Raw genomic sequence first — 26,313 nt, 5'->3', positions numbered from 1 at the left:
AAATCATAAGAGCTTTATGTTAAAAATTGTGAATTAAGTTTCTGTAGTCACAGCCCTTTAATGAGCAGTGTCGCCACGTTCTAATAACTTTAGGTTAAAAAGGAAGAAAAAGTTTCTCACTTCAGGTTCAAAACACAAGATTCAGTCAAGAAGAGAAACCACTTAACAACTCTTATAATGTATTTCGCTGAAGGACTATTGAGAACCACCAGTTCCAGTGTGACACAACCTTGTCGGCTAGAAGCATCTCCCGAGTCCCAGCTGAGGAGGCAGTGTGCTGTCCGGAAGTCGGTGGCTCAGTCCTCGGCGCGGCGAAGTGAACGGGTTCAGGTTGATGGCTGCGACGGAACTTCTCTCCGGAGCTCGGTCGCTTGCCTAAATATCCGCCTCGTGGACGGATCCGTGCGAGTATATTTTCGGCATCTGGCACGGTGGACGCATGAAGAGGTGCGTGTTTTTTTAAAAAAAATCTTTATTCAAATCATTATAATTATACAAATTAAGTTACTACCTAAGTACATTAGTAGGTCTTATTTCTAACTATTACAATTTACAATCTGCAGCTTTTGCTTTCTAACACTACAGGTTAATACTATAATGCCTACACCACTATGGGGACTATTCTACTGTTATTTACTACGCATGTTGTTATGATTATTGGATTGAATTTTCTACTACTATTAGACTTCGATAGTACTTTTAACAAGTTACTATGACTACTCTACCTGCAGCGTCACAGGTGTGCCAGAAGATACGAACCTAATTTTGCTGGCCTTCCCAACTGAGCTAATCCCAGTGGGAGCGCCCCTGGCACTGGGCTGGCCGATGACTTTGTCGCTGCAGTTCTATACTAATCTAATTATCCTAGTTCTGAGCCTATAAGTAATCTATCGCTATATCTACTGTCATGATCGGTGCGTTGTCAAGTCCGGTGATGATGTACTGCTCCCCCACCCTCCTCCAACCTAAACCTAGTCCTAAAACATGGCGGGTTCCAGCCGTGAGGCGGCTGGCCAAGTCCATGTCCTGGCGGAACAGGGAGGGTGTACGGAATCTACGTCTGGTGTTTTTTCATTAATTGTTTCTCAGGCACTCTTTGAGGACTTTGCTTGAGATCTCATCTGCTAGTTTATTCAGGACATTAAATGTTTCTTCTTGCCTGAGCAGGTGGTGCGTGTCGTTGTTTGGTAGTTGTTCCCTAAATTGTGCAACATCGTCGAAGAGAGGGCACTAGTACACCACATGGTCTGGGGTACCCTGCACTGCTCCGCAGTCACAGGCTGGTGTGGCCTTCTTCCCAAACCGACACAGATATGTCGGGTAGGGTCCATGCCCGGTAACAAAGTGCAGCAAGCCTCTAGTTGGTTTCATATATGTGAGTTTTAAGCGTTCCTCTATGTTTGGAAGCATCTCATGTGTTCTTCGCCCTGTCCCATCGTTATTCCAAAGATCCTGCCACAATTCAATCCCTCCGTCGTTTAATGCTTGGTTTATCTCCTACGTATACACCCATAATTTCTTCTATTTTTTCTCTTCTGTCCTTCTTTATCCAGTACCAGGTGGCCTGTTCCCTTATTTTTATGTCCAATGGACATCACCCCATTAGTACTAAAAGTGCCCCTCCCGGTGTTGTTCTATATGCGCCTACTGAACGTAGGAGCATATTTCGCTGCACTCTTCTTACGGCCATGGCAGGCATGACCCTCGTGAGCCTGTGTACCCAGACCCCTGACCCGTATCCCACTACGGATGTAAGAATGCTGTTGTGATACAAGAGGTGCGCGAGGTCTCTAGTGAGTTTTATCTTTGTTAACTCCGTTTAGTCCCCCTGTCTTCTTCTACGTTTTACGGAGATCCTTAGCACTCCAATACCTTAGGCATCATAGTGCGGCTGCGTTTATTCACACCAACATCCGTGTACGTCAGCTGGTGACCTGGCCACAGTGCTCGTAACGCCCTCTCTCGGTCTGGGTGCGAAGTTTAGGGGTTGCGAATTTCCACGTCGTGTGCACTGTAAGGGCTGAGATCGCTGCAACCCGCACGACGAGTAAGTCGCGCAGCGGCGTTCGCGCTTGCTGTCTAGGGCGCCTCAGCACACAGAATTAGCTTTGTTTACGCGATACATTTCGCAGCTATATTTGTGATGTGTTACAGCTGAGCTCAGTTCGGACCAAATGAATTTGTTATACTTTTCCTTGGTCTTTATTTAATGAATATTTCCACGTGTTCCATACATCCACATGCTTTCACTGAAAAACACATATTATGTAAGTATTTTCAATTATGTAAGTAAGTCTGTGCTATTGTGAAAATTCGAAATACTTGCCGGTGGACAAAATTTCGACCACCACACAAACCCAGGGTTTTCATATTATCGGTACATTTGAAAAATACAAGTTACTTGCACGAAGTCAGCAGGTCCGCGAGGTCTCTAGAGGATTTTAAATTGAGTTTTATCTTTGTTAACTCCGTTTAGTCCCCCTGTCTTCTTCTACGTTTTACGGAGATCCTTATCACTCCAATACCTTAGGCATCATAGTGCGGCTGCGTTTATTCACACGCGGATCAGATTTTATAACAATATATATATATATATATATATATATATATATATATATATATATATATATATATGATCTTGTGGATTACATCGGAAGTTCAGTGCGGCTGCGTTTATTCACACGCGGATCAGATTTTATAACAATATATATATATATATATATATATATATATATATATATATATATATATATATGATCTTGTGGATTACATCGGAAGTTCACTGAGGCTTTTTGCGGATGATGCTGTGGTACATCGAGAGGTTGTAACAATGGAAAATTGTACTGAAATGCAGGAGGATCTGCAGCAAATTGACTCATGGTGCAGGGAATGGCAATTTAATCTCAATGTAGACAAGTGTAATGTGCTGCGAATACATAGAAAGAAAGATCCCTTATCATTTAGCTACAATATAGCAGGTCAGCAACTGGAAACAGTTAATTCTATAAATCATCTGGGAGTACTCATTAGGAGTGATTTAAAATGGAATGATCATATAAAGTTGATCGTCGGTAAAGCAGATGTCAGACTGAGATTTATTGGAAGAATCCTAAGGAAATGCAACCCGAAAACAAAGGAAATAGGTTACAGTACGCTTTTTCGTCCACTGCTTGAAAACTGCTCACCAGTGTGGGATCCGTACCAGATAGGGTTGATAGAAGAGATAGAGAAGATCCAACGGAGAGCAGCGCGCTTCATTACAGGATCATTTAGTAATCGCGAAAGCGTTACGGAGATGATAGATAAACTCCAGTGGAAGACTCTGCAGGAGAGACGCTGAGTAGCTCGGTACGGGCTTTTGTTGGAGTTTCGAGAACATACCTTCACCGAGGAGTCAAGCAGTATATTGCTCCCTCCTACGTATATCTCGCGAAGATACCCTGAGGATAAAATCAGAGAGATTAGAGCCCACACAGAGGCTTACCGATAATCTTTCTTTCTACGAACAATACGAGACTGGAATAGAAGGAAGAGTCGATAGAGGTACTCAAGGTACCCTCCGCGACACACCGTCAGGTGGCTTGCGGAGTGTGGATGTAGATGTAGATGTATATTTGACCACCGGGCTACAGATAATTAAAGGAAGGCAGGCTTTCAACAATAAGAATACATTCCCGTATCGAAACCTAGAGTTGAAATGAAGACGACTGTGTCATAAAATTATGCACGGCGAAGAAAAAGTGCCGGAATTTGCGGTCAGCGTGCGATTCCTTATTCAAATCCAAGACTAAATGTACCAAAACCTATCCCTTTCAATAAGTTTAATAGAAATGCAATTTAAATACCGAAGCTCTGGCAAAATTGCAACAGCGTGCATCGTGGCCAAGAACAGGCAGCATGAAGTCTGCATGCACTGTGCCAGAGCTCTCCCAGTAGCTCACTGAGAGGAGCCAACGCCGTTGGGAACGATATGCAGACTTGCCGATGTTGTGTACACACATCGGTGGAGTACTACAAACTTGTTCCTTTAAGTGTTCACACAAATAAAAATTTACTGGATTAAGGTCCGGGGAACGTGAAAGGCAGAACATTGGACCTCCACGACCAATCCATTTCCTTGTAAACGCTCGATTTAAACAGTTACGCACATTCATTGGAAAGTGTGGCGGTGCACCATCATGCTGAAACCATAGCTGTCGCCGAACATCGAGTGGATATTTTTCTGATGCGTCAGGCAAATCATTGCAAAGAAACGTACGATAAGGGCTCATTGCCGGCCATTGTGGCCGAGCGGCTCTAGGCGCTTCAGTCCGGAACCGCGCTGCTGCTACGGTCGCAGGTTCGAATCCTCCCTCGGGCATTGTTAGTTAGGTGTAAGCAGTTCTAAGTCTCCAGAATGAGATTTTCACTCTGCAGCGGAGTGTGCGCTGATATGAAACTTCCTGGCAGATTAAAACTGTGTGCCCGACCGAGACTCGAACTCGGGACCTTTGCCTTTCGCGGGCAAGTGCTCTACCAAGCTGTGAGTACCGGACGTGAGTCGTGCTTCGGTAGCTCAGTTGGTAGAGCACTTGCCCGCGAAAGGCAAAGGTCCCGAGTTCGAGTCTCGGTCGGGCACACAGTTTTAATCTGCCAGGAAGTTTCATATCAGCGCACACTCCGCTGCAGAGTGAAAATCTCATTCTGGAAACATCCCCCAGGCTGTGGCTAAGCCATGTCTCCGCAGTATCCTTTCTTTCAGGAGTGCTAGTTCTGCAAGTTTCGCAGAAGAGCTTCTGTAAAGTTTGGAAGGTAGGAGACGGATACTGGCAGAAGTAAAGCTGTGAGTAGCGGACGTGAGTCGTGCTTCGGAGGCTCAGTTGGTGGAGCACTTGCCTGCGAAAGGCAAAGGTCCCAAGTTCGAGTCTCGGTCGGGCACACAGTTTTAATCTGCCAGGAAGTTTCATATCAGCGCACACTCCGCTGCAGAGTGAAAATCTCATTCTGGAAACATCCCCCAGGCTGTGGCTAAGCCATGTCTCCGCAGTATCCTTTCTTTCAGGAGTGCTAGTTCTGCAAGTTTCGCAGAAGAGCTTCTGTAAAGTTTGGAAGGTAGGAGACGGATACTGGCAGAAGTAAAGCTGTGAGTACCGGACGTGAGTCGTGCTTCGGTAGCTCAGTTGGTAGAGCACTTGCCCGCGAAAGGCAAAGGTCCCTAGTTCGAGTCTCGGTCGGGCACACAGTTTTAATCTGCCAGGAAGTTTCATATCAGCGCACACTCCGCTGCAGAGTGAAAATCTCATTCTGGAAACATCCCCCAGGCTGTGGCTAAGCCATGTCTCCGCAGTATCCTTTCTTTCAGGAGTGCTAGTTCTGCAAGTTTCGCAGAAGAGCTTCTGTAAAGTTTGGAAGGTAGGAGACGGATACTGGCAGAAGTAAAGCTGTGAGTACCGTACGTGAGTCATGCTTCGGTAGCTCAGTTGGTAGAGCACTTGCCCGCGAAAGGCAAAGGTCCCAAGTTCGAGTCTCGGTCGGGCACACAGTTTTAATCTGCCAGGAAGTTTCATATCAGCGCACACTCCGCTGCAGAGTGAAAATCTCATTCTGGAAACATCCCCCAGGCTGTGGCTAAGCCATGTCTCCGCAGTATCCTTTCTTTCAGGAGTGCTAGTTCTGCAAGTTTCGCAGAAGAGCTTCTGTAAAGTTTGGAAGGTAGGAGACGGATACTGGCAGAAGTAAAGCTGTGAGTACCGGACGTGAGTCGTGCTTCGGTAGCTCAGTTGGTAGAGCACTTGCGCGCGAAAGGCAAAGGTCCCTAGTTCGAGTCTCGGTCGGGCACACAGTTTTAATCTGCCAGGAAGTTTCATATCAGCGCACACTCCGCTGCAGAGTGAAAATCTCATTCTGGAAACATCCCCCAGGCTGTGGCTAAGCCATGTCTCCGCAGTATCCTTTCTTTCAGGAGTGCTAGTTCTGCAAGTTTCGCAGATGAGCTTCTGTAAAGTTTGGAAGGTAGGAGACGGATACTGGCAGAAGTAAAGCTGTGAGTACCGTACGTGAGTCATGCTTCGGTAGCTCAGTTGGTAGAGCACTTGCCCGCGAAAGGCAAAGGTCCCGAGTTCGAGTCTCGGTAGGGCACACAGTTTTAATCTGCCAGGAAGTTTCATATCAGCGCACACTCCGCTGCAGAGTGAAAATCTCATTCTGGAAACATCCCCCAGGCTGTGGCTAAGCCATGTCTCCGCAGTATCCTTTCTTTCAGGAGTGCTAGTTCTGCAAGTTTCGCAGAAGAGCTTCTGTAAAGTTTGGAAGGTAGGAGACGGATACTGGCAGAAGTAAAGCTGTGAGTACCGGACGTGAGTCGTGCTTCGGTAGCTCAGTTGGTAGAGCACTTGCCCGCGAAAGGCAAAGGTCCCGAGTTCGAGTCTCGGTCGGGCACACAGTTTTAATCTGCCAGGAAGTTTCATATCAGCGCACACTCCGCTGCAGAGTGAAAATCTCATTCTGGAAACATCCCCCAGGCTGTGGCTAAGCCATGTCTCCGCAGTATCCTTTCTTTCAGGAGTGCTAGTTCTGCAAGTTTCGCAGAAGAGCTTCTGTAAAGTTTGGAAGGTAGGAGATGGATACTAGCAGAAGTAAAGCTGTGAGTACCGGATGTGAGTCGTGCTTCGGTAGCTCAGTTGGTAGAGCACTTGCCCGCGAAAGGCAAAGGTCCCGAGTTGGAGTCTCGGTCGGGCACACAGTTTTAATCTGCCAGGAAGTTTCATATCAGCGCACACTCCGCTGCAGAGTGAAAATCTCATTCTGGAAACATCCCCCAGGCTGTGGCTAAGCCATGTCTCCGCAGTATCCTTTCTTTCAGGAGTGCTAGTTCTGCAAGTTTCGCAGAAGAGCTTCTGTAAAGTTTGGAAGGTAGGAGACGGATACTGGCAGAAGTAACGCTGTGAGTAGCGGACGTGAGTCGTGCTTCGGTAGCTCAGTTGGTAGAGCACTTGCCCGCGAAAGGCAAAGGTCCCGAGTTGGAGTCTCGGTCGGGCACACAGTTTTAATCTGCCAGGAAGTTTCATATCAGCGCACACTCCGCTGCAGAGTGAAAATCTCATTCTGGAAACATCCCCCAGGCTGTGGCTAAGCCATGTCTCCGCAGTATCCTTTCTTTCAGGAGTGCTAGTTCTGCAAGTTTCGCAGAAGAGCTTCTGTAAAGTTTGGAAGGTAGGAGACGGATACTGGCAGAAGTAAAGCTGTGAGTACCGGACGTGAGTCGTGCTTCGGTAGCTCAGTTGGTAGAGCACTTGCCCGCGAAAGGCAAAGGTCCCGAGTTCGAGTCTCGGTCGGGCACACAGTTTTAATCTGCCAGGAAGTTTCATATCAGCGCACACTCCGCTGCAGAGTGAAAATCTCATTCTGGAAACATCCCCCAGGCTGTGGCTAAGCCATGTCTCCACAGTATCCTTTCTTTCAGGAGTGCTAGTTCTGCAAGTTTTGCAGAAGAGCTTCTGTAAAGTTTGGAAGGTAGGAGACGGATACTGGCAGAAGTAAAGCTGTGAGTACCGGACGTGAGTCGTGCTTCGGTAGCTCAGTTGGTAGAGCACTTGCCCGCGAAAGGCAAAGGTCCCGAGTTCAAATCTCGGTCGGGCACACAGTTTTAATCTGCCAGGAAGTTTCATATCAGCGCACACTCCGCTGCAGAGTGAAAATCTCATTCTGGAAACATCCCCCAGGCTGTGGCTAAGCCATGTCTCCGCAGTATCCTTTCTTTCAGGAGTGCTAGTTCTGCAAGTTTCGCAGAAGAGCTTCTGTAAAGTTTGGAAGGTAGGAGACGGATACTGGCAGAAGTAAAGCTGTGAGTACCGGACGTGAGTCGTGCTTCGGTAGCTCAGTTGGTAGAGCACTTGCCCGCGAAAGGCAAAGGTCCCGAGTTCGAGTCTCGGTCGGGCACACAGTTTTAATCTGCCAGGAAGTTTCATATCAGCGCACACTCCGCTGCAGAGTGAAAATCTCATTCTGGAAACATCCCCCAGGCTGTGGCTAAGCCATGTCTCCGCAGTATCCTTTCTTTCAGGAGTGCTAGTTCTGCAAGTTTCGCAGAAGAGGTTCTGTAACGTTTGGAAGGTAGGAGACGGATACTGGCAGAAGTAAAGCTGTGAGTACCGGGCGTGAGTCGTGCTTCGGTAGCTCAGTTGGTAGAGCACTTGCCCGCGAAAGGCAAAGGTCCCGAGTTGGAGTCTCGGTCGGGCACACAGTTTTAATCTGCCAGGAAGTTTCATATCAGCGCACACTCCGCTGCAGAGTGAAAATCTCATTCTGGAAACATCCCCCAGGCTGTGGCTAAGCCATGTCTCCGCAGTATCCTTTCTTTCAGGAGTGCTAGTACTGCAAGTTTTGCAGAAGAGCTTCTGTAAAGTTTGGAAGGTAGGAGACGGATACTGGCAGAAGTAACGCTGTGAGTAGCGGACGTGAGTCGTGCTTCGGTAGCTCAGTTGGTAGAGCACTTGCCCGCGAAAGGCAAAGGTCCCGAGTTCGAGTCTCGGTCGGGCACACAGTTTTAATCTGCCAGGAAGTTTCATATCAGCGCACACTCCGCTGCAGAGTGAAAATCTCATTCTGGAAACATCCCCCAGGCTGTGGCTAAGCCATGTCTCCGCAGTATCCTTTCTTTCAGGAGTGCTAGTTCTGCAAGTTTCGCAGAAGAGCTTCTGTAAAGTTTGGAAGGTAGGAGACGGATACTGGCAGAAGTAAAGCTGTGAGTACCGGACGTGAGTCATGCTTCGGTAGCTCAGTTGGTAGAGCACTTGCCCGCAAAAGGCAAAGGTCCCGAGTTGGAGTCTCGGTCGGGCACATAGTTTTAATCTGCCAGGAAGTTTCATATCAGCGCACACTCCGCTGCAGAGTGAAAATCTCATTCTGGAAACATCCCCCAGGCTGTGGCTAAGCCATGTCTCCGCAGTATCCTTTCTTTCAGGAGTGCTAGTTCTGCAAGTTTCGCAGAAGAGCTTCTGTAAAGTTTGGAAGGTAGGAGACGGATACTGGCAGAAGTAAAGCTGTGAGTACCGGACGTGAGTCGTGCTTCGGTAGCTCAGTTGGTAGAGCACTTGCCCGCGAAAGGCAAAGGTCCCGAGTTCGAGTCTCGGTCGGGCACACAGTTTTAATCTGCCAGGAAGTTTCATATCAGCGCACACTCCGCTGCAGAGTGAAAATCTCATTCTGGAAACATCCCCCCGGCTGTGGCTAAGCCATGTCTCCGCAGTATCCTTTCTTTCAGGAGTGCTAGTTCTGCAAGTTTCGCAGAAGAGGTTCTGTAACGTTTGGAAGGTAGGAGACGGATACTGGCAGAAGTAAAGCTGTGAGTACCGGGCGTGAGTCGTGCTTCGGTAGCTCAGTTGGTAGAGCACTTGCCCGCGAAAGGCAAAGGTCCCGAGTTGGAGTCTCGGTCGGGCACACAGTTTTAATCTGCCAGGAAGTTTCATATCAGCGCACACTCCGCTGCAGAGTGAAAATCTCATTCTGGAAACATCCCCCAGGCTGTGGCTAAGCCATGTCTCCGCAGTATCCTTTCTTTCAGGAGTGCTAGTTCTGCAAGTTTTGCAGAAGAGCTTCTGTAAAGTTTGGAAGGTAGGAGACGGATACTGGCAGAAGTAACGCTGTGAGTAGCGGACGTGAGTCGTGCTTCGGTAGCTCAGTTGGTAGAGCACTTGCCCGCGAAAGGCAAAGGTCCCGAGTTCGAGTCTCGGTCGGGCACACAGTTTTAATCTGCCAGGAAGTTTCATATCAGCGCACACTCCGCTGCAGAGTGAAAATCTCATTCTGGAAACATCCCCCAGGCTGTGGCTAAGCCATGTCTCCGCAGTATCCTTTCTTTCAGGAGTGCTAGTTCTGCAAGTTTCGCAGAAGAGCTTCTGTAAAGTTTGGAAGGTAGGAGACGGATACTGGCAGAAGTAAAGCTGTGAGTACCGGACGTGAGTCGTGCTTCGGTAGCTCAGTTGGTAGAGCACTTGCCCGCGAAAGGCAAAGGTCCCGAGTTCGAGTCTCGGTCGGGCACACAGTTTTAATCTGCCAGGAAGTTTCATATCAGCGCACACTCCGCTGCAGAGTGAAAATCTCATTCTGGAAACATCCCCCAGGCTGTGGCTAAGCCATGTCTCCGCAGTATCCTTTCTTTCAGGAGTGCTAGTTCTGCAAGTTTCGCAGAAGAGCTTCTGTAAAGTTTGGAAGGTAGGAGACGGATACTGGCAGAAGTAAAGCTGTGAGTACCGGACGTGAGTCGTGCTTCGGTAGCTCAGTTGGTAGAGCACTTGCCCGCGAAAGGCAAAGGTCCCGAGTTCGAGTCTCGGTCGGGCACACAGTTTCAATTTGCCAGGAAGTTTCAGTTCTAAGTCTAGTGGACTGATGACCTCAGATGTTAAGTCTCATAGTGCTTAGAGGCCATTTAAGGGCTCATTGAATTTTTCCAGCATAGCTAAGCGCCTAAAACCTTCCTCTATTCCAGCCCACAGTTTCGTGTCAAAGCGTGCCTGTAAGCCACGTTCACAGGTGAGATGTGAGTTATGTTTCGACCAGTAATGATTATTGTGGAGGTTGATAATACCTTCACGAGTGAAGCTAAATTTGACAGGCTATTTCACGTTGCTTATAAAATGTTCGTTATCTTCCACGTGGCGCAAAAGCCATTCACAAAACTGCACTCGTCAAATGCGGTCTTCTGGCCCCTGGTGTTGAGTTATGGAAGCAGTTCTTCAGAGTGCAACAGTTACACAGCCAGTATATGAGACCTCAGGAACTGTCTTGCAGTATCACGGGTAGTTTGCCGAGGTGACTGGTGAATGGTTTCAAGAACCATGCCCTACAATTGTTGTATGTCTAGTGCTTGTGAATTATTTGTGGAAGAAGATTACAGGCTTCCCAAGGCGTTGCTCCAGTCGATCAAACACATTATTACAGCGATGGCGGTTTTGAGAGTACCCTGCAGCGCACTCACGAACAGCAGATTGGTGTTTGGGTGCACCCATCACCGAAGACATATCGACGTATTCACCGTTTGTGTACTCCATGCGGAAGCCGCCCTACACGATCCTGACAGGACCAGTTGTGGCTGTGCACTGCGTAGTTAGTAGACGCATGAATGCAGCTTAATAGACCCTACTGTCGTGTGAGAGACTGCTGTCATGTGACAAAATGATGTGCTGCTTATAAACGGTGAGAACTAGGCAACAGACGTCAAACAAATATGAGAGAAACCTTAATACGTTTTATCTCCAAAAATAAAAGAAACAAAAACCAAATGTACCCCTACTTGGTACCGCCGCGTTAACTCTACCATAAAAAAAGAAATGAACTATTCCTCTTCACGCAATGCCCCCCTAACTATTCCCAAAAATTATCGCAAGGGATCGGTTCCACGGGTCTATAGTGTTTTTGTTACTTATTTATCTATTTTTGTAATTACTTGATTATAATTAGGAAATATGTACAAATGAAAATGCTATAAAGCAGAATGTTACAACAAAAATGTGAGTCGAAGTATAAAGTAAAACAGGGTTGTAAATTGCATTCACTATTTCAGCGTAAAGGATCTTTCTTCAAGAAGTGGAGCTACTGGAATTTACTTGTCCACTATCACGAGCGATTTATATGTCCATCAGTACCACCGAAAAGATCTATCTCGAATTCATGCTGCATTGCTCAATGAATGCAGCGTCCCTGGAATCGACTAACCGCTTTTCTTTGTCACTGCTTGCAGTTCAGGTCACTCTGTCTTCGTTGACATGCTGCGCCGAGCGTTACACTGAGCCTGGCACTCCCCAGGCACTCCCCGCACGAAAACGCTGCGTAAATGATTTGCAAATAGAGTGCGATATCTCGGTGTGTGTGCAAGAGCGGTGTGTGCGTTTTGCAGGTACCATCAGTAATCAAGTGCTACTTCTCCCTTTTGCCGAAGATGTAATCGACTGTCATTCCATTGTCATGTAAGCGCATTACTTTTGGTGAAGGGAAAGTAACAGTCATCCGGACACAGAAGGCATCGAGGATCAATCACATGAGGTGAACGCAGGACGAGAACATACACGTGAAGCGATGTTCATCAGTGTCCATGAAGTGAGAGTCGGGGCAAAGTAGGGAGTCCGTTAATTCGATAGCGCAAAGCCGGTGTCTCGTTGGTTTCTTGTTGGTGACTTGATATCACGCCGTACGCACGGTGGGTCTCAGGTGGTTGAACTGTATCGTTTCCCACACTCGTGGCCAACTGACAGTTGGATACTTGGTTTCTACCACGCTACGCGGAACAGCAGACAGAAGGGTGGTGTGAAAATCTTTCGCCTCCGGCGGGCGCATTGTGGGGAGGTCCGAGGCAACGTAGATGTATTTGAGAATGAATGTGAGTACGTGGGAGAGCTGTGAGGTGGCGTGCACCACCGACACCGGAGGGACGAGACAGACCGGCACAACGACGTCCAATAGGCGACCCTTGAGGGAGGCTTGCTGACTGGTCCATCGTGTCCGCATATACAGGGCAGCTGCCTCTGCTCGAACATTAACCAGTTCCAGATTTCCATTGCGCAGGGGGAGGGTGAGAGTGTAATAACATACTTTAAAGCGTGTCCTGTGGATAGGAAATAATCAAAGGCCGCGTGAATTCGGCGGTCTATCGCCGCTGCTAGAGAGAGGATCTGCGCCATTTGATTCAGTTTTGATGCTAAGTAGAGGTTAAGGAATTCCACACACTGCATCTGGTTCAAGTTCCGAAACAGGTTCTGGCGTACAATCACTCGTGCAATCTGCAGTAACGATCCTAGAGGAGTGGTTCGAGAGCTGTTTGCATAAATGTAGGTAGAAAGGGGACAGCCTTGTCGTACAGACCCCGTAATGGGTATTGACCCCACCGTCCGTCTGTTGACCTGGACTTGAGAGTTGCCTGCTCCCGGAAGGCGCTGCAGGGTGTCGCTGAGCCTCGGAGGATATCCCATACCGTCCATCAGCTGTAGTAGGAAGCTGTGGTGCGCTCTGTTGAAGGCCGCATTGAAATCGATGGGAGACGATCGTCCCTCCTAGCCGGCCTGCCGAGTCGATTACTATTAACTTCCTGCAGTTGCCAGTGGCCACTTGTACGTTGGCATCCCTACCCTGCGACGTCTGTCCTGGTGCGAGAAAAGTCTTCTTAATGCGACCACTGTAAGGGGCCGATAGTCATTAACCGATTGCATTCCTGCTGGCTTGTGTAGAGGTATGAGAAGTTCTGCGACGAAGGAAGGAGGTATGGTGCAGATCGCGGACATTTCTCAGAACATTGGAACCCAGTGGGTAACGGAAGATCCGGCAAAACTCGGCTGGTAATCCATCGGGCCCAGGAGACTTGTTGACCACACCTTTGGCCAAGGAGTCGTCCACCTCCTCAGACGAGACTTCCTCTAGTAATGCCGTCGCCATCTCCCTGTCTATATTGCGCGTCACGTAATGCTTCCACAGTGGCCTCCTCGTTTACAGCTCTTTCCTGGTAAAGAGGACGAAAACGATCCTCCCAGGCTTTCACTATGGTTGCCTGGGTCTTACAAGAGCGACCTTCTTGCGTGGTGATGACTACGATCAACTTTCGGGGGTGTCGGCGCCCTTGTGCTATAAAGTGGTGCATGGTGGAGACCTCTCCTGCTGTTTGGTCGTGTCGTCGCAGGCGGACTACGGTGCCTTCCTAAGCGGCGCTTCGTCAAAAACAATTTGCGAGCATTGATTTGATGACATTCTCGTTGTCCTGTGATGGAGGTAGAGCGTCGATGTCCCTAAGCTTTGCATTGTAATAGTCAAGGGTTGTTGGTGCCAAGCAGTCGTGTCCCTGCCGCACTGCATAAGTCTCGCGCGGACAGCAAGTTTGGCGCAGAGGAGCCACTACGTCAAAGTCTATTGCTACGTCATACACAGTTGGAGCACGTTTCAGCGAGTTTCCGACGACAGTCCGCGTACTTGAGGTGTGTTACATTCATCTCCAAAGGCTGAGACAGTGTGGAGATGCATCGTGCAGATGTAGCCACTACGCTCAGAAAAGGCCAGAAGTCATCGTTCAGCAGCCACCACTCCCTGTGTAGGACCCTGTGGCACATATACGCGATCCAGTCGGCTCGCCAAATGACTGGTAAGATGCGTGTGTCCAGAACTGTTGCCGTGTATTTATCCCCACGTGTCCCACAAATGAAGATCGCGAATCACCAAACCCAGTTCCGGACAAGGTGTATAGAGCAGGATTTGGTCCTTGGTATGAAGGACGAAATTAAAATCGCCAACGAAGACACGGTGTTCGTATCGTCCTAGAAAAAGCGGGGCAATGTCAGCGGAGCTGAACTTACCCGATAACGACGTTTGATGGTGCCCGACGATGCATGTCCATTAATGAATCGGGTTTCAAGTGGCGTGACCGCTAATCCTCGTGTAGAGGGGAGACATGTGATGCCGGTGGATTCTATGCCGTCACGCAAATAAAATCGCCGAGCCTGTGTCTAAGGGACCATCAGACGTGACACACGTCGCGTAGCCATAAATGTTCGGGAGTGCGGTGGTGCACACTACTTGTAGAAATACAAAGTCGACTCCTGTGGCTTGCATTGTCTCTCTTATAAAACGGATCTTGGTAGCAGAGCTAATTATGTATATACTAATCGTGGTCAAGTGGTAAGCCTGTTGGTGCGGTGGTTGGACAGGATTAACCTATGGCGATGTTGGAGAGAAGAGGACGTCAAACCCCGCGGATCGCGGCCCTCTCTGTATTGTTCAGATCTCCGTGGACTCCGAATCGTGGTCCTGCTGAGTCTCAACATCCTCAGTGCACGATGTGGGCGCGGAAGTCTGCTCACGTTTCTTAAGATCGTAGTGATTGATAGGGAGGAGCGGTTTTGCAGCCTGAGACGGGACCTTCCTGTTGAACACTGTTCGCTGCAGAGGGCTGGCAGACAGGCTCCTCCCGGCTCGCCGTCCGTTCTGCAGGGATGGATTCAGCGGCAATGGTCACACTCTCATCTAATACTTTTCCCTCTTTAGGTAAGTGTGTGGGCGAGTTTGTACCCTTACGGCTTTTACTCCACTGTGTACTTGTGTATGTGTTTACTTCTGTAATTTTTGGGTGTCTGCGAGATTGATGATTGTTCTGTATGTGTCTGGTACTTGCCTGAGGTTGGCGAGATGATTGATAGTATGGAGGAGGGAGGAGAATTAGGAATTGGATATAGATATTTTCTCTTCGACTTAATTGTCGAAGATCGTCATTGGACATTTGTGCTTGTTGCAGAACATGTCGTACGAGACCTAGGGACTGGATGAGAAGGTTCCTGAACTGGAAGAGCTTTCATAGAATGCCCTTCCCAGATCTTGGAAACGCTCTTTCAGGAGTGTGATTTCAGCTGCGGCGTGCAGATCATCGGTAGGGAATCCGAGGTGTAGATGTAGTGCCATCCTGAGGGCACGGTTCTGCAGCCTCTGGAGTTCGTCCAGGTCCTGCTTTTCCGTGTATCCCCAGACAAGGCATGCATATTCCATTACTGGCTGTATCAGAGCCTGATAAACATAACATTCATTCCTACAGAGCAGGGACCGGAGCTGGTTGAGTTCAGGACTGGGTATAGGATGGACATTCCGGCGCAAACCTTCCTGTGGACCTCGTCTATGTGAGTTTTCCAGGTAACACGAGAGTCCAAGATTACGCCAAGATCCTTGGCGGTTCTGAGCCTGGGGGGTTTCCACATAATCCAGCAATCTCAACGGGTTGTGATTCAAAGAAAGATATGGGACTTTTTAGATTTTTTAGTCTTTCTTGCTCTGGCTCAAGTGAACACTCAGGCTCATATCTAACCATGAGAATCTGAATTTTCATCGATTCTATATCAATTCTACACTCCCTAGGAGCGCATCATTTATTTCAGCTCCAGCTTGATTACAGTTAGACCATCAAAGATAAGCATCATTTGAACTAGAACTCCAGTTAAAAATTAAGGTTAAATCTTCCTTGTAGACTTTAAAGCACCCACAAAGCAAATCTAGGGGAAAGAGAACTTCATGTTTCTTACTTTTTTCTTCCAATTATTAATATGACTTTCATAAATAGTTCATTGGCTAGAGTTGAAGTCAACTGCCTAAGGACAAACAAAGTAATGAAAATATAGACAAAATATTGTTCTCTTTCATTATGATGATAACATCGATTGGCTTCGCCACATAGTTGTCAATAAATTTTTTATTTGGTTTTCCATCATATGCACAATAATCTGTACCTTCAGATCCAATAATACTGAATCTCACATACAACTCTGCATTATTAGGATAAACGCAGACATTAGCAATATGAATATTAATCTCTGTCTCATTATTAGGAACATTTAAATTATTTATAGTCTCCTAATTTGCAAGGAATGAGTAAATCTGACAGCTCTCAGTTTTATTCATTTAACAAGGATACAATTTATTAAGACATTTCTAAAACAACTGTCACACAAGTACTACTGATGTCAATAAATTTTATTTTTTGTGTCAGTTACAGTTAATTTGAAATCCTGTATAGTATTAAAAATCCAAATATGTACTGGATGAAGTGGTCATGAATTATCAGTCCACCAAATTCTGCATTGGACTTGAATGAAGCAATAATATTAGTTTCTCTATGAAAGTGATCAGCATGTTTTACATGCATAACATCAGCCAAATTAATATTACAGTAAAATGAATACCCCTAGCTGCATACAGGCATTGATATAAGTCAACATCGACAGGTGAAAATGTGTGCCCTAACCGTAACTTGAACCTGGGATCTCCTGCTTACATGGCAGATGCTGAGCCACCGAGGACACAGAGGATAGTGTGACCACAGGAACTTATCTCTGGCACGCCTCCCATGAGACCCACATTCCAAACTTATTTTCCCACACTATATTCATAGTGCCCCTGCCAATTATACTCATTACTTGGGGCTTTTAGCCAATTCCCACAAGAGTTCGGGTACTGTTTGTGCATTTGCACAGAAGAAGATGGTCAAGTGGCTGGTGAGCCTTAATTATACAGGGTGTTACAAAAAGGTACGGCCAAACTTTCAGGAAACATTCCTAACACACAAAGAAAGAAAATATGTTATGTGGACATGTGTCCAGAAAACCTTACTTTTCATGTTAGAGCTCATTTTACTACTTCTCTTCAAATCACATTAATTATGGAATGGAAACACACAGCAACAGAATGTACCAGCGTGACTTCAAACACTTTTTTACAGGAAATGTTCAAAATGTCCTCCGTTAGCGAGGATACATGCATCCACTCTCCGTCGCATGGAATCCCCGATACGCTGATGCAGCCCTGGAGAATTGCGTATTGTATCACAGCCGTCCACAATAAGAGCACGAAGAGTCTCTACATTTGGTACTGGGGTTGTGTAGACAAGAGCTTTCAAATGTCCCCTTAAATGAAAGTCAAGAGGGTTGAGGTCAGGAGAGCGTGGAGGCCATGGAATTGGTCCGTGCTCCCTAAGACGCTGATCAATTGCTTCGAACGTCTTCCTGTCGGGACACCTTCGTTCTGGAAATCTGTCTCGATACAAACGTACTGCGCCACTCCTATTGTCCCGTGCTAATCCATACATCAAATGGGCATCTGCCAACTGCGCATTTGTAAACATTGCATTGAGTGCAAAACCACGTCCGTGATGAACACTAACCTGTTGATGCTACGTACTGATGTGTTTGATGCTAGTACTGTAGAGCAATGAGTCGCATGTCAACACAAGCACCGAAGTCAACATAACCTTCCTTCAATTGGGCCAACTGGCGGTGCATCAGGGAAGTACAGTACATACTGGCGAAACTAAAATGAGCTCTAACATGGAAACTAAGTGTTTCCAGACACATGTCCACAAACATCTTTGCTTTATTTGTGTGTGAGGAATGTTTTCTGAAAGTTTGGTCATACCTTTTTGTAACACCATGTATATGTATATAGATTGTATCTGTTCTTTCAGATATGTCTGAATGAACAGATACCATCTTCATATATACAAATTAATATTGATGTTTTCTAACTAGAATGGAGTAATTATAAGCACATCATTAGCAACAGTTTTTTCATTTGCATGAATAATTTGGTTATTAAATACTAATGCATTTCCACTGCCACCCATTATGTCTGTATCTAATTTAACTATGCCTTCAATAAAAACTCTATTTAAAATTTCATCTGATTTAATGTGTTTATCATGTCTTTTTAATAAATAAATTTCTCTAAAACTTTTATCTGTATTGGCTTACAGGAATTTCTATCGTTTCTGTATAACAATACAGATATTATTTCTCAATGTGATATTTTCCATTAGCAATGTTGAATAAAAATTGTGTGAAACATTGCTAAAGCTCTATTTTACAGATACTGTCAATCTTTATTGAGAATAGATGACTAACGACTTGTTGAAATGGGTGGCTCATTTACATTAATACATTACATTACATTACATTAAAAATCATATAAATAAATGAATAAAACTGATTGGGATCCAAAAATAAGAACTCCAGAGAAGAGACCAAAGAATAACCATGGCCACAGTCCACAAATTCTATTTAGTGTTCAAAAACATGAGCAAGCAGATGTGGAAAAGCAATGTAATTGACTAATAATTTATAATAGCCCAAAAATGGCTGAACTGGAATAAAAAATCACCTTTATTTTTATTCTGAATAATTGGATCAGACAAAATACTCAGTATTTATAAAATTGTGTAATAACATTAAAGGAAGTATTACTACATTTATCGAAATTGATGAAATTATCCAATGGATGCATGTGATGACAATCCAGTTGCAGTAGTCGACGATTTTACCCTCGAAAATCAAGATGTTGTCAGAGAACATTTTACTATAGTATATCACAAGGGAATAAATTGTTTCTATTTAGCCCAAACATATTTACAAAAAAGTAAATAATAGATAGTATAAATTATATAAATATTTTTACACAAAACATTACAATTTGCATCATAATTATCTTGATTTTGATTGCGGCATTTTAAAATTTGATGATTTTAATGAAATATGTTGTAAATGCTGGAATGATGATAAATGTGGTTATATTACAATAGATATGACATGAGAATTAATAATGGTAAGTACAGTAATAAGATTAATAATTTTTTAAAAGTAAACATAAAAATAAACACTAGACATAACGATAAACATTAAATGTTAAAAAGTTAATTATTACTGCCTTTTATGCTTATTAAATGTTTACCAAATACATTCCTCCAATGTTGCTGAGTAGGCATTCTGTATATGGCCCAAACTTTGTTAAAGGCAAAGGATCAATTAAAATAGGAATTTAAGAAAAGGAAGAAACAACCAAGAACACAATACAAAAAATTTAAAAAGAAGATTAGTCTCTTATGGATTCATTCGAAAAAGTAAAACTAGCAATCAAAGGTTTAGGTGACGACATTCTGAAAGCTATAGAAGAAATCAGAGAAGTCAAAAAGTAGCTGGTTCCTTATAAATCTTTCGAATAATTTAAATATAAACCAGCAATTGAGTCATATGATAGTGATAAAACAGAATATACATTAATTGAATTTTAAATACCGTATTTATTCAAGAGCTATGAAGAAAACATTAAAAATATAAAAGAGAAAATAAGCAACCCACTGAACAAGTTAACGTAAGTGAAGGAATGGTAGAATGTATTAATCACAGTGAAGAAAAACTTTTTGGATTAAGACTTGTTGGTACATTTAAATTTGCTGATGAGTTACCTATAACATTTGAAACAGGTAAATTAATCACCAGTGAACAAGAATATGAAGATGAAGATAGATTAATAGATTTATTAACTAAGAAACACATTGCTATGGATGATATGGTTGGAAAATTTGATGCTGTTGATTTACCAAACCATGCTGCTATATATTATTCAACTCAGGAGCAATATATTTTGATTATAATACAAATAAAATAAGTCAAATAAAGCTAAACACTATAAAAGTTTTTTTAAAGGAATGGCTGAAGATTATTTTCTTAAGTTTAGCATCCACTTACAATTTCAAATTTTTCAGAAGAAAGAAAAGATGAAGGCTTAATAAAAATATATCCAAAAAACCCATTGAATGTGTGTGGATGAATCATGTTGGAGACTTAATTAACAAATTAGCAGTAACTCATGGAGAAGGATTACATCAAAATATAATAATTATATTGAAAAGTTGGAGTAACACACATTTTAATTAATAAATTTAATTATTGCGTTAGTAGCATTCATAAAGGAATATCATATTTGATTACATCTTTGAGTAACTTGCCACACACATTTTGAAAAATGGATAATGTGGGAAAGGAGTGGTTAATACTTTCATTAATAAATTACTATTCTAAATGCATTTCCGTGGATATAATTATAGTGGTCCAGGAATAAAATTAGAAGTAGGATTAGGAAGAGGTGATAAAGGAATATATCTACTGCATGAAGTCTGCAAAAGCCATGTTATTACATATAGAGATAATAAAGGTTTAGAAAAAAGACACAAAGCACAAAAAGAACTTCAGCTAACTGCAGAAGGAAGATTGCATGCTTCTGATGCATCAAGTTAAGAAAATTAGCTACAGCAGTTACAGGAGTAAGGAATGGAAAGAGAATATTAGGTATTGGTTTAGAAGTTAAGATGTTTAAATGCAAAGTGGATCATGTTACAAAGGGAGTAATGAACAAGGAAAAGGTAGTAAAGAGTTAGAAGAACAAGAAGGCATAATTTCGCAATGCAGAAGGACAAAATATTTCCAAAATTTTAGCAAAGACTATTATAAACCTTTATCAAATTTTAAAATAGAAAATCTTGCAAAACAGATATAAATGAAACACATTTATGGTATCTTTATGACTGATGATTTACCTTATAACCCAAACAATTTTGGATCTGGAATAATACATTTTGATATTTCTGATAATGTAGGTGCTAACTGGATATGTGATCATAAGAAAAATGATAAAAATTTTGTGTTTCAGTCATTTGGAAGAAATATTGCCAAAGAATATAATTACAGAATTAAATATGTTTGAAAATATTAAATATACGTTTTTGGAAAGTAGGATTGGCCTAAGCAATAACAAAACAATTTGCAAGATTTAAGAAAAATTAATTAGACATTACAATCTTTCAATCCAACAATAGAAAATACGTTTAAGCCATTTCAGAAAGAATTTATACAAGTTTTTCAAACAACGAATTGTTACTTTAGTTTTGAAGGAGGACAAATGATCAGTATGAAAGATCCATTAAGTGCTTATCATGCTGTTACTAAACAATATTTACAACAATATTAAAAGTGCTTGTCACAAAGGTTGAATACAAAAGCATTCTCATACAGTTCAAGCAGACTTTGCATCAGCTATCGCTGACATCAGTCAGCAACTTAGTCTGTCACTCAGCAATTGCTTTACAAAAAGAAAAAGAAAAAGTGTTATCAGATTATTTTTGCTGAACGATTTATTTTCATATAATAAATAGATTAAATGGGAAGAAACCAGAATAAACAATCAGTTAATTTACATTTGTTATGGAAAACTAAAAAAATTCAGAATTTCGAGAATGAACTTTATTCTTAATAAAGTTTTTTTTGTTGGTCAAAATATAGATATATATTTTCTTTAAGTGATTTTGGAATGAAGTAGAGTTTTTTGATCAAGTTTAACAACTGACTACTGCCATTGTATCAATAAAAGCATAAATCTAGATTTCTAACCATATAATTAAGAGTTTCTGTTAAACTGTATCGACAGATGTAAAAATAATTGTATATGGTCAGCTGATTTTAGAATGAAATGAAGACAATAAAACTAATTAATTAATTAATTATTATTTATCTATATATATGGACAAACGTATTTGGTGCTTCGAGTGCAGAAAGTTTACTTAGACTCACCACTTAAAACTGAAGACAGAGGATTGAAAGTCTCTGTACAGTATTCAAGATAAAAAGAGTAACTCTGTTGAAAAATTTTTGTAGCTTATAGCCTAACTATTCATGAAGAAATTATGTAAATCAGTGAGAAAAATTTCAGAAGAAGGAATATTGTTTCTTCGAGCATACATGATTTATGCCATACAGACCTTGTAGAAAAGGGTTCTGGAAAAATAAAAGGAATTTTAAAAACAATAAATGATGTAAATATTTATTAATTGTAATCAACGTTGTCTTAAAATTTGTGTGGGCTATTCTAAATTAAGATAAAAGAGGTAGAAATGTAGGTGATGCTTTTGTAAAAATATCTTAGGAAAGAACTGCAAGAAAACTAGAAATAGATAATGGAAAGTTTTTGATAACAAAGTTTTTCAACAACTAATAAATAATATAACAGTATCGTTACTCTACTTGTACAGAATTAAATGCATCTGTGGTAAAGAAATTTAACAGAAGACTGAAAGAAAAAAATATGTAAGTAATTTACTTTCCAAGAGAATTAGGAATAGGTATAGTCGCAGCACTAGTAGATGAATACAATTATACAAAGCATTCAAAAATAAGAATTAAACCAACATAAGTTAACAAAAATATTTAAGAAGTTTTCCCTGAATATGATAATGATGCAAAAAATATAATAGGAGATAAACTAAGAGTAAGAAAATTAAAAGGAATTTTTAAAGCAGGATACAGCCAATTGAGAACAGAAATTTTTGAAATCAAAGAAATTATATATTAGTATCCAATTACATATAAATTAAAATATAAAAGGAAATTTTTATGAACAATAACTACAAAAACCGAAATTTCCAGATACCTATCTTGACAATATATTATAGAAAGGATATATTATAAAGCTTGTTGATAATTCTCGTAATAGCTAGGTATCAAAAAATTATCTTATAATATAAGGATCATGTTACCACAAACAATTATTGTTTCTCAAATTAATGTTTCGGTTTTCTTGTTTCTTTATTTTTCTGATAATATCTTATAACCAATGGAAGGAGTCCAATCTAATATCTGTAAATACTCTGGCCTTCAAAAATAAATTGATAATTTTACTTCACATAAATTTTGTCTTAGTAGAAGAAAACCTTTCCAAATTTCATCACAAAGAGCATTTCAAAAAAACTTCAAGTGAAGCAAATGCAAAAATATTATCTATAGAAACCATACAAAACATGATCAGAAATCTGCTTTGGCTAATGTTAATTCAAAAAAAATGTACAAATTGTCAAGAAATTAAAGATTTAAATTGTTTTTATAAGAATAATACTTGTAAGGATAAATATTCGAGTGAATCTAAAAAGTAAGTTCTACAACATAACAGAAAGTCTCCATCAATATATTTTAATAGAAAATATAAATATACAAATTTTAAATCCAAATATTTATTCTTGATATCCATATGTTAATTTATCTATTTTGTTTTCCGTGGTACATCTCTTGTTGTTATATGGATTCAGTGCCTTCTTATCGACGTTAACTCTATGGCTTTCCTATTTCTTGCTTTGAGTCATGCTCATTGTTATATAGTTTTCAGTGTTGTTGACCAGCCACTCCATGTTTTTATGAAACATTTCTTGATACCTTTTTAATTTCTTTCTCTTCCTTACCAGTAATTTCATAACCATACATTTTCGCTTTGAAACCATAAAATTCTTCCATTATTTTTCCTCATACTTTTCCATTTACTAGATGTATATTACAGATATTATTTTCTGGATAATCAGTTGTATAAAGTAACCTCTTATTGATTTCGTACCTTCACAAAATCATTAATTTTTATATAATAGATATAACTATCAGTTTCTTGATAAAAAAGAATCAATATTCTACCATATTTTGGTTTCATTACACTACACACAAATTCATACATTATGTGTTTTGATAAATCGAGTATAGCCATTCCTAAATAAACGGGTTTCTTAAACAAAGTTTCTGTTTCATTCATGTGGATAGAAACAAAATTTTCGTTAAATATCGTTATATTCTTAAAATTTGGTTTAGGTATTCATTTAACACATTTATTTGGATCTGAAACAAATTTAAAAATTAACTCCGTATTGTATATTTTCCATTTTTCCCAATACTATATTATTCAGCATTTTATAGAAATCTTTTTCAAAATAATTTTTCTTGTTATATTCTCAGTTATGTGTTTAATTTTATATACTACTTTAACCAATTAGATTGTTAAATTTTGAAACTTTAAGTATTTTTGTTATTTCCAGTTTGGTCCTCTATAAACAACTGTATTTTTATAATATTCATTTATATATGTAATATAATAACAAAAACCAAGTGGTTTGTGTTGCTGATATTTTATATTAGAAGACAATCACCTGACACTTATCCATTTGTAATAATAAACTCTCAGAATCCGCATAAATAACAAAAGGATCCATTTGTGTAAACTTATAATTCTTAAATTATACGTATTTACCTTTATTGGTACTTCTACCTTTGCTGGTTTATTAACTAAACAATTTTTTGTGTGAGCATCTAAATTTACTTTGTTATTAAAATGTAATAAACAGAAATTACAAATAAATTTTAGATACTCTTTTTTTAAATTTCACTACATAATAGTTGGGATATTTTATCTAACAATAGTGTGAATTGTTTCATTTTTTAAAATATAGTAAATTAATTGTTTTACCTTCCTAGAATGTGTTATTTTTAATGGGTATACCTGATTTTTTCATTCAAAGAATGATAATTAATAGATACATTAACTTAAAGTTTAATTTTTGAAATATCATTAATTTTAATAGGAAACAAAATGTAGGTGTTTTTTTCTTTAAGGCCTTCAGTAAAATCTTTATAATTACTTGCTCTGTTGCGATTTTTTTCCTGGTTAATTCGATATAACAGAAATCTCTTAATCCAATAAATTTATTAATTTCTAATTGTAATCCAATTAGTCTATTTAACACCCATTCATATGCTTGTGTTTCAAAACTAGAGATATTTGTTAAAATTTCAGTTTTTATTTTTAAAAATTTTTGCTTGTATCTTTCTCTGTAGTAAATGAATAAGTTCAAGGTTGATGTCTGTATTCCATAATTTTATCTTATAAAATGAATAACATTGTGCTGTCTGTAGTAACATTACTTTAAATTGCTACTGGTTTCAATTCTAAACGATCATCAACAGCAGGATAATTTTCACATGTCATACATGCATTAACATAAGCACTACAGGATCTGACAAAATAATATAAGATCAAAAATTGTGACAAGAACTTTAATTATATTTAAAATCATCTCTGCTGTATTACATTTGGTGATTTGGAAAGTCAATTCGTAAAGGTCTGCTGCAGTAGTTTGATATTGTTTTAGGTATTAGGATATTAAGATTCTTCTGACAATGTGTCCAGAAATCAGATGAACAAGTATGGGATCAATTTTCGATGGAAAATATGATTGAGGCGATGAATGATGGTAAGAGGCCCTTTTTACAGCAGGAAAGGAATTTAATTTTTCATGTAACACCGTGAAAGTAAGAGTATAGGGAAAAAATAAAGTTGCAGAATGGTCATGTATTGGGCAAGTTACCTCCTTATGTGGAGAAAAGTGAACACTATGTAAGGCTTCAGGAAAATTCATTTAGTTCCTATGAATTACTATCTTTTTGCCTTAAGAATATTCGGTGTTGTAGCTTATGATATGTAGATTCAACATGTCGCAAGTTTCTATCAGTAAGCATAGTCTGGCGAAATTTCGGTGCCTTAGAGGCTCACTTTATCCCACCTTGCCCTGTATGAAAGACAACTCTAAGAAGAAACGGGAGATTTTCCTCCCTATTCCACGCAGAAGAAGGGGCCTTGAGTGTAAGTGCAGTCGTGGGAGCCCTGGGTTTGCATAAACTAGACCCAGTTCCCCATTCCACCACACTCCTAACTCAAGAAAATGCCGTCCACACGTCGCTTCTCACCGGCTGCTGCCCTGCCCTCACACACTCCCGCCCCCACTCCCAACCCAGCACACACACACACACACACACACACACACACACACACACACACACACAGGCACTACATTAGTCGACTGCCCCAGTCTCTGCTCTCCTACTTGAGCCAAAACGTTTAAAAAGTAATCTACTATATGTTAAATACAGGGTGTCCATAATAAACGTTCCAATTACAAACCGCTGTAGGAAGAGAACCACTTCTCAGAGTGATGTAAAAATCTGAACAGCATATTATCGACGTAGAGGGAAACGTCATGGAATAAAAGAAATTTTAACACAAACTTGCCAATAGATGGCGCTATGAGGTTCAGAATTTGCATACCAACAGAATCCCAGCACATGGCTGTACCCCAGTTTGCGTCCGACACGTTGAAAATGACTGTCTCCTATGGTGAACGTGCGCCAGTAG

The sequence above is a fragment of the Schistocerca gregaria genome, chromosome 7 (genome assembly GCF_023897955.1).
Source record: "Schistocerca gregaria isolate iqSchGreg1 chromosome 7, iqSchGreg1.2, whole genome shotgun sequence".
NCBI lineage: Eukaryota > Metazoa > Arthropoda > Insecta > Orthoptera > Acrididae > Schistocerca > Schistocerca gregaria.
Note: the sequence above shows the minus strand (reverse complement) of the source record.